The sequence below is a fragment of the Triticum aestivum genome, chromosome 3D (assembly GCF_018294505.1).
Source record: "Triticum aestivum cultivar Chinese Spring chromosome 3D, IWGSC CS RefSeq v2.1, whole genome shotgun sequence".
In the NCBI taxonomy this organism is placed as follows: domain Eukaryota; kingdom Viridiplantae; phylum Streptophyta; class Magnoliopsida; order Poales; family Poaceae; genus Triticum; species Triticum aestivum.
The window spans coordinates 437,845,952-437,854,669 of NC_057802.1; the positions used below are offsets into that span (position 1 = coordinate 437,845,952).

General features: G+C 45.6%; 1 pseudogene; it reads right to left on the reverse strand.

Moving 5' to 3' along the window:
* Positions 1–5,817: 5,817 nt before the first annotated feature.
* The window catches only part of LOC123076348 (zealexin A1 synthase-like), a 12,594-nt pseudogene continuing 9,693 nt past the window's right edge, over positions 5,818–8,718 (reverse strand).

Here is an 8,718-nt window from a genome sequence, read left to right on the forward strand (position 1 = left end):
TGATATATATCTGAGTACATTGAGTTATCTAAGCCGCAGAAAGGATGTCAAGAGTAATTCAATTTGTCTATGGCCTTATCACAGATGAGCCGGAAAATTCTATGGCGCATGGTTTCCTTTGAGTCGGAAGATTCTACGGGGCGTGGTATTCTTTAAGCCGGAAATATAAACCTCCATGACTCAATGAGTGCAGTTTTTTACTAAGTGTGGTGAAAACAGGTTTCACACTTTGCGGTAAATATTTTGGATCAAAATGGTCGGGTAAAAAGAAAATTTCTAGACCTAAAAGCAGACGCAGGGGAGTTCTTGAGCTCGAATGAGGCCTTTATGCAGTGAAGGAGGGGTCTACTTGCGTGTGAAATGGATGCTAAAACATCTACCGCAGTGGTTCTATACAAGGCTAAGATCAAACAGGGGCAGTAACAATGAGAACTACCGGAGCTTGTGGGCGACGGCGACGAACACGGATGAACCCTACTGCAGATCTGTTCTACGGGGTAGTGAGGACTTACCGGTGCTGAAGACGTGCGGGGGTCGCCGCCGTTTGTCTGGACCGAGTCAGGGTGATGCAGCGGCCAAGGTTGACGAAGACCGGGGGCGCGGCGGCGGCGGTGGAGTTCGAGCTCGAGCAGAGGAACAGTGGCGCGAGGAGGAAGAAGAGTGGCTGAAGGCCCGTCGGGCCGGCCTATTTATAAGGGCAAGCTCGTAAGTGGGCTCGAGAATCAAGGAGACCACGGCGTGGTTATCTCCCCACGAAACGCCTTGATTTTCGGGATGACAGTAAAGATAAGATCCGTTGCGGATCTGGCGGAGTAAAAAATGGGCTTAATGGAAGATGATGTCATGGCGGATTACCCGGAGTCCAGAGAATGACGTCACGCCGGGTTATGGCCTTCACACAAATGGTAAGCCGGAGATTTTTTCTGACGAAAGAATTGAAGATTGACATGAGCCGGCTCAAATCAATCTGGGGCCTAATGTTGAGGATATAGACCTTAGAGTCACCCGCCAGGAGGGGCTGGGTTACTCATATGGTCATTGCCAGAAGCCCGGCGCCAAGCTTGAAGACGGTGGGCCAAAGATGGGCTTAAGACCCGGATATGGCTTAAGGCCCGTAGTGCAAGGCAAGAATAGCTGAGAGTCCGAGCCGGACACTCTTATGAGCCGGCCGGGACTCTGAGAGCTGCTAGGCGTCAGCCTCCCTATATAAAGGGACGACTCGGCAGCGGTTTAGGGAGGAGAAAGATCTCATCGAGAGCCAGGCATAGCAGTTAAGCTCCCTAGTCATCGAAACCCTAATCAATACCACCTCAAACTGGACGTAGGCTTTTACCCTCACCGTAAGGGGCCGAACCAGTATAAACCCTCGTGTTCCTTATCCCACTTAACCCCTTCAAGCTTCCTAGTTGCGATGGCTCCACGACTAAGTCCTAGTTCGAGGACATCTGCCATGACAATTCCACGACAGGTTTTGTTTGGCCAACTTGATCTATTTATCTTGCAATGGGAAGAGGTGCTTTGTAGTGGGTTCGATCTTACGGTGCTTGATCCCAGTGACAGAAGGGGAAACAACACGTATGTATTGTTGCTACTAAGGATAAAACAATGGGTCTATCTCTACATAGATAGATCTTGTCTACATCATGTCATCGTTTTTATTGCATTACTCCGTTTTTCCATGAACTTAATACACTAGATGCATGCTGGATAGCGGTCGATGTGTGGAGTAATAGTAGTAGAGGCAGGCAGGAGTCGGTCTAATAATCTTGGACGTGATGCCTATATAATGATCATTGCCTGGATATCGCCATGATTATTTGAAGTTCTATCAGTTTCCCAACAGTAATTTGTTTACCCACCGTTTTCTATTTTTCTCGAGAGAAGCCACTAGTGAAATCTACGGCCCCGGGTTTTTATTCTCATATATTGGCCTTGCGATCTATTTTATTTGCTCTTTTTATTTCAGATCTATTAAACCAAAAATACAAAAATACGTTGCTGCACTTTATTTTATTTGCGATCTATTTATTCAATCTATTACAACTTTCTCCCATCATCACGCAATTTCTGGCGCCGTTACCCGAAAGGGATTGACAACCCCTTTAACACGTCGGGTTGCGAGGTGTTGTTATTTGTGTGCAGGTGATGTTTACGTTGTGTTGCTTGGTTATCCTACTGGTTCGATAACCTTACTTGCATCACTGAGGGAAATACCTACCGTCGCTGTGCTGCATCATCCCGTCCTCTTTGGGGAAATACCGACGTAGTCCTAGCAGACAGGAGCTTTCTGGCGCCATAGCCAGGCAGACATCAACGAGATCTTTGGTTTGACGAGCCACTGCTTCCTCACGTGATTCAGAAACCTCTCCTCTGTGGCAGCTTAGGATCTGCGAACGATGTCGGCCGGGACAGTCTATTTTGTTCCGTCGCAAACTCCGCATTGAAGTATTAATCAGCTAGCTATAAGTAACAAACCAATTGGAAGTCTGATAATTCATTCATCTAAAATGACAAACCACCATATAGGATGGGGTTTCACCACTATTGTTTTATGCTCAAACAAATAAGTGGTTTCTTTCATATCTATCTTATTGAGGAATATTATTATAACATGAATTGTGAAGGACATGATATCATGGAAGCTTCTGAACAAGCAATCCCAAATCATGACATAAGTATTTCAATTAGTTATAGCAAGACCTACAACATGACGGGGCGATGGCGGCAAGCCGGTAACCCTAACCCTAGCTCGCCGGCCTGGGAAAATTGGGTGAGCGAGAGAGAGAAGACTAACCTAGCCGCTGTCGTCGCCGAGGACCACAAGAAATCAACGGGAGGAGTTGACCTCGTCTTCCCTCAAGCACCAACAGCAAACAAATAAGTGCCACATTTCAGGTAACAGTCAGGCATGTGCATGTTTGCAGCGGGAATGATATAACGCACAGCTACTCAGCGGCGAGGAGCAGCTGCAAAGGCGGTGGCGCCAAGGCTAAACCCAATGGTGTCCAAGTGGAGCCAGGTAGTAGCGAGCGCCTCCATAGTGCCTTCCACCGACCACCAGTGCCCGCTCTCGGCGCACATCACCCCATTGTATTTTTGCGGCAGCTGCACGAGCACGACGCAAGAGCACAATAAGTAGCAATAACTCCAGCACACCGGGGGGAGGGCAGCCAAGAAACAAAACATCAGTACAGGCTGGCCACGAGTAGAAGCAGCATGCACCGGCAACAAACAGCAGCGACGGGATAACATAGCGATGACAGCGCACAAGCACATGTGCCCAATGGCGGGTATAGCAGCATCTGTAACATGACGGGGCAGCGGCGTCGAGCTGGTAACCCTAACCCTAGCTCGCCGGCCCGGAAAAATTGGGTGAGAGAGAGAGAGAGGACTGACCTAGTCGCCGCCACCGAGGACCATAGGGAATCATCAGGAGGAGCACCGAGGACCATGAGGAATCGACGGGAGGATCCACCCCCATCTTCCGTAGAGCACCAGCAGCGACAAAGGGGCAGTGGGTTTTGATTTAGGTGGATGAGCGAAAAGGAGAGAGAGAGGGACCTATAGAGAGGCACGAGATCTCGGCGGCGGCAAGGGCGACTCCTCTCGGATCTCGATGGTGGCGAAGGGCTCTGTTATGGTGGTTGGGGCGTCGTTGACGACGTAGGAAACATATCGAGGGGAGCCTCGTGGGCTGATTTTTTCGGTTACCTGTGAAGAGGAGAGACGAAAAAAACCAAACGATGGTGAAAGGAGAGACAAAAAAACCAGACGAAGGTGAGAAGTGAGGCCAAAAAATGGAACGGAGACTACCAAGTATACCCCTTTAGGAGTAGAGATATAGGGTATTTTGTGGTTTCTGCCACTAATTAAGTCAGATCATTTCGCGAGTTCTGCATCTCCCAGGAAGCCGCCTCCTAACCCTAAGACGATGTCGTCGCCGCCACAACTCTAGCCACCGTCTGGGTACCCCTAATGTTCCCTATCCGGTGGCCTCATCGGCGGCAAGAGGAGTGGGTACCCGTCGGTCTTCTTTTATTTCTTAGGTTTTTGTTTCTCGGGCGACATCGACGAGGTGGTGACGATGATGGAGTGTTCGAAAAAGGTCTCTCGGATCTATCTATGCCTCGACTACGTCCAATCTACCGCTGGGAAGGGCCATTGAGAGTTTGTGTCCCTAGATCTTGGCAGTTCGTGTGTCTTTCGAGCAAAGCTTTTGGCTGGCCTTAGGTGTGGCAACTTCAACATCTTCTTCTATGTTGTTTTGTGGCTTAACGGTTCCTCCAACCCTTTGAACTAGTGGTGACGGATTGCAAGCCTGTTCTACTAGGGGTGATGCTCCAGCTGATGTTACTTCAATGATTTTTAGATTTCGTCTCAAGGGGCGAGTGGCTATTATGGTCTTCAAAGCCTTGTATGGCGAGGGCGTTTGCTGGTGTCGCTTTTCTTTATTGTTGATTCGGTGAAATTTTCAATCTCGGGCAGGTGAACAATCGTATGAAGAGGAAGACTAGTATGCTTTTATTGTAATTTTGTTTTTTACTAGTCTTTCTACATCCAACTGTCTATCCATTGTATTGGCGCGGCCATTGTTTTTCTCGACGTTAATCAAATCTAAGATGCCTTTTTGAGTGTCTTTATTAAAGAAACTCAAATGATAAGAGCCACATGTGTGGCACGAAGTAGCATGGTCCAAACGCCCACATTATCATCCATTTTGCCACATCAAACAGATAGCATCAGCAGAATCTTTTTGGGTTTTCGCACTTAAAAATGTTTTATCTCTTAAATAAAAAATCTGATAAAAATCCATTTTCATCATTAAATCCATCTCGAAAAGATCTTCAAACTAGATCCCATATTGATATGTTTCGATGACTTCTTTTTTGGGCCAAAAGTTGCATTGTGTTTAAACTAAAGTTGCCATGATACATTTCATCTATTTTTCCTTCTAGATTTAAAGCTAGTATTTCAACTACTTTTCATGGCAAATCTTATTAATTGACGAGGGAAATTTTTAGTAATTAACCACAACAAATGTAATTCATGGATAATGGCAATTCTTAGTAATTCATCATGGAAAGTTTAGTTTATAGATCATGGCAGTTTTAGTTTTTGACCATGTCAATTCTACTATTTTGACCCTGAAATTTATTTTTTGTATGGACCATGGCAAATTGTTGTGCATGTATCATGAAAGTTTTAAGTAATTCACCATGGCAATTTTAGTTTTTGGTTCGTGGAAAATTTGAGTCATTCACTATGCATTTTTAAACTAGCTGAGCACAGGTTTCTTTTTAATTGTGAACCATGAAAAAATTATTTAATGGATCACGGCAAATTTTAGTAATTCACCATGGCAAGTTTAGTTTCTTAATTCTATTTTTTATAACATGTCAAAATTTACTTTAAACGTAGAATAAAAGTAGATGAAACATATCATGGCAACTTCAGACTAAACATCATGGCAATTTATGTGCACTAGACATGGCAACTTTTGACTGCCAAAGAATATCTTCGAAACATATCGATATGCTCGTCACGACGGATTTAATGGTGAAAATTGATTTTCAATCGTATTTTCACGTTAAGAGATAAAACATTTTAAATTTTAAAAACCCAAAAGATTTCCGCTGATATCATCTGTTTTGTTTCTGTTTGCATGCATGTGCGAAAAAAAGTCTGACATGTCATAATGGGTGGCTAGAAAGAAGTTTGGCTGGACATCCTTCAGTGGGTGGAATTGCTTCTTGCCATACGTGTGGCACTTATCAGGTAATGAAACTCATATATAATGGGAGGTGATTGATTAAAGTACTACCTGCTGATCGCCCACACTTTCAAAAACACGGTAGCACCCTTGGGCGCGCACATCGTACCCCATGACGTTACATGTCTCACAACATTCCCTTGGCAAGAGGAGTGGAACCGCTGGGTACAGCCTTAGCGTCTCCTTGATGACAAGCTTTAAGTAGCTCAAGTTGGCCAGGTCATCTTCTGTCACCGTCTTGTGCTTTGCGCATCGCTCTCGGATTTCTCATGAGCTCGGCCATGGCCCATTGCACAGTGTTGGCCAATGTGTCGTTCCCCGCACTGAAAAGCTCCTGTGCATTATGAAATGAACCATGAATTCTCTAAGTCAGGCTGATTGTGCATTCGGACATACATCAGCACACTTACTCGGATGATGGATTTGATGGCTCCCATGGTGGGCGCCTCGAGGTCATCTTCCTTCTCTAACCTTAGGAGCACGTCCACCATGTCCTCTTCCGCGTCGCCTGCTTTTGGTGCCATACGCTCCTGGTGCTGCCTAAGGACGCAATCCATCAGCTCGAACATCTTGCGGGTATTCGCCTCTGCCTAGTGCGTGGTGCCGCTCACGAGGCTCATGATCCCCCACAGCGGGAACACGTCGCTCACGCTGAACCCGGCAGCGGTCTTTAGCACCTTGGTGGGTACCTCCAAGAACTCGTCGCGCCGATTGAACCGGTCACCAATCATGATACGGAACACCTCATCGGTCGTGAGCGCGGTTATCCGCTCGACGACGTCCACGACATTGCCCGTCAAAGACGCCGCGATGGCGGCGATGAGGCGCTTGACCTCCTCCTCCCGGACGTGGCGGAACGAATGCACTCGCCGGGTGCTGAGCAGCTCGAGGATGCATATCTTGTGGAACTGCCGCCACAGGGTGTCGTACCTGGCGAACTCCACGCCCGGCGTGTCATCGTCGACCAACAAGATACACTTGCTCGGTCTCCACGGCTGTAGCGACCAGACCTCAAACAGTCTAGTCTCTGTGCATCAGTGTCATCCCTGGATCGGTAATGCTGACACGCACAGTACTTAAAGGATTTATAACATAGTAGCAATCACACACTTATTACATCAAATAGTCTCAAGAGAGAACTTATTACAATAAATATGGCTTAAGGCCATCTAATTACAATAACAGCGGAAGGCTTGGAAGATAAAGTGAGTCCATCAACTCCAACGACATCACTGAGTATAAGACCACGACCTAAGGCTCCTTACTCGTCGTCTGAAAAGTCTGCAACATGATACGTTGCAGCCCGAAAACGGGTTAGCACATGGAATATGCTGGCAATGTAACACATAGAGAGTAATGAACAGAATAATGCTATCACTACATGCATATTTGGCTGGTGAAAAGCTCTATGGTTACAGTTTTGCGAAAAGCCAATTTTTCCCTACTGCAAAGAAATATATTTTTATTTAACTACAAAGTTGGTTGAAAAATATTGAGAAGATAAACCCCCTCTCAATCCCAATTAAAAGTAATCATTAACAACCCAACAAAATTAGTTAAGTATAAGATGATGAGATTCACATGATAATCTAAGAACTAGATACTCAAGATGTCCATAACCGGGGATACGGCTAACCATGATTAGATTGTACACTCTGCAGAGGTTTGTGCAATTTTCCCCACAAGACTCGATCCGTTGGATTTCTCGCACTACATGGTGTTTGAGAAATGGATGACCGAGACACAGTCTTTCAGAAGCGTTAGCACCTTACGATGGGTAGACAGTTACACCTACTTTCCCCTACATCTGCTAGTCTACCACTGTAAAAGTTCACACAACTTAATCAACTATGCTAGAGCCCATAATAGCATGTGGCTGCACACGGAAGTTTCTAGCATGAATAATCTCATGATCCCTTTGAGCCTGGATGGCGGTCCATAAAAAAAAGGTAATCACTGGAATACCCAGGTGCCTCACTCCACCCAGATGTGTGTTTAAGTTGCCACCTTAAGTAAACCATTAATTAACAATCTCACATCTGTCATGGATACACTCACCCAATCCACGTCTACTAGCATAGCATAGCAATAAGCAAACGTAGAAGTAACTCCCAAAGGTTGATAATAAAACAGGTAATAGGTACTACCTCATCTACTTCCCGATACCCGCAATATAATTAGATCCTAATCATGCAATTGTTTGAGGTTTGATCTAATGCAATAAAACTGAGTATGAAAAGAGGTATGATCAAAGTGTTACTTGCCTTGCTGATGATCTGTGAATCCTAGAGATTCGAAGTAGCACGCTGCGCACTCTGGGTACTCTATCACAAACAAACAAGCATACAATAAGCACTCATCTAATGCATAGGTAAAACTCAAATAAAAGATCTAACCAGAAAGTTCAACTTAAGAACTCCGGTTTGCAAAAAGAATCAAATCAAACGAAGCAATGAAAGTCAAACGGCGAAAGAAACAATCTTCGTTTACTAATCTGGACCTAAGTCAAATTTTACAGTAGCAAAAACTTGTTTGAGTTGGTTAAACGGAAAGTGGGTTTCGAGACGAAACTCTAGGCGCTTGAATCGCCTGATTCCGATAAACGAGCGAAAAGTTATACTAGAACGAAAAACAGATCGGAAATCGCGATCAGAAATAATCGCGGAAAATCCGAGAAAAAGAAAACGGACGAACAAGCTAACGAACGAACGTTCGCTGTCTGCGAAAAAAAACAAAAACCGTTCGTTAAAACGAACGTACAAACGAGTGTTCGCTAAATAAACTAAACCGAAAAAAAACAGATCTAGGTTTTTCTTTAAAGCCGAACGAAAAACCGGATAGAAAACCGAACGGTTTTCTCGAGGAAAACCGCCGGCGGCGGGGCGGTGGTCAACCTCGGCGGGGCGACGGGGCGGCTCCGGTGGGGCGGCGGGGTCGGCGGCGGGACG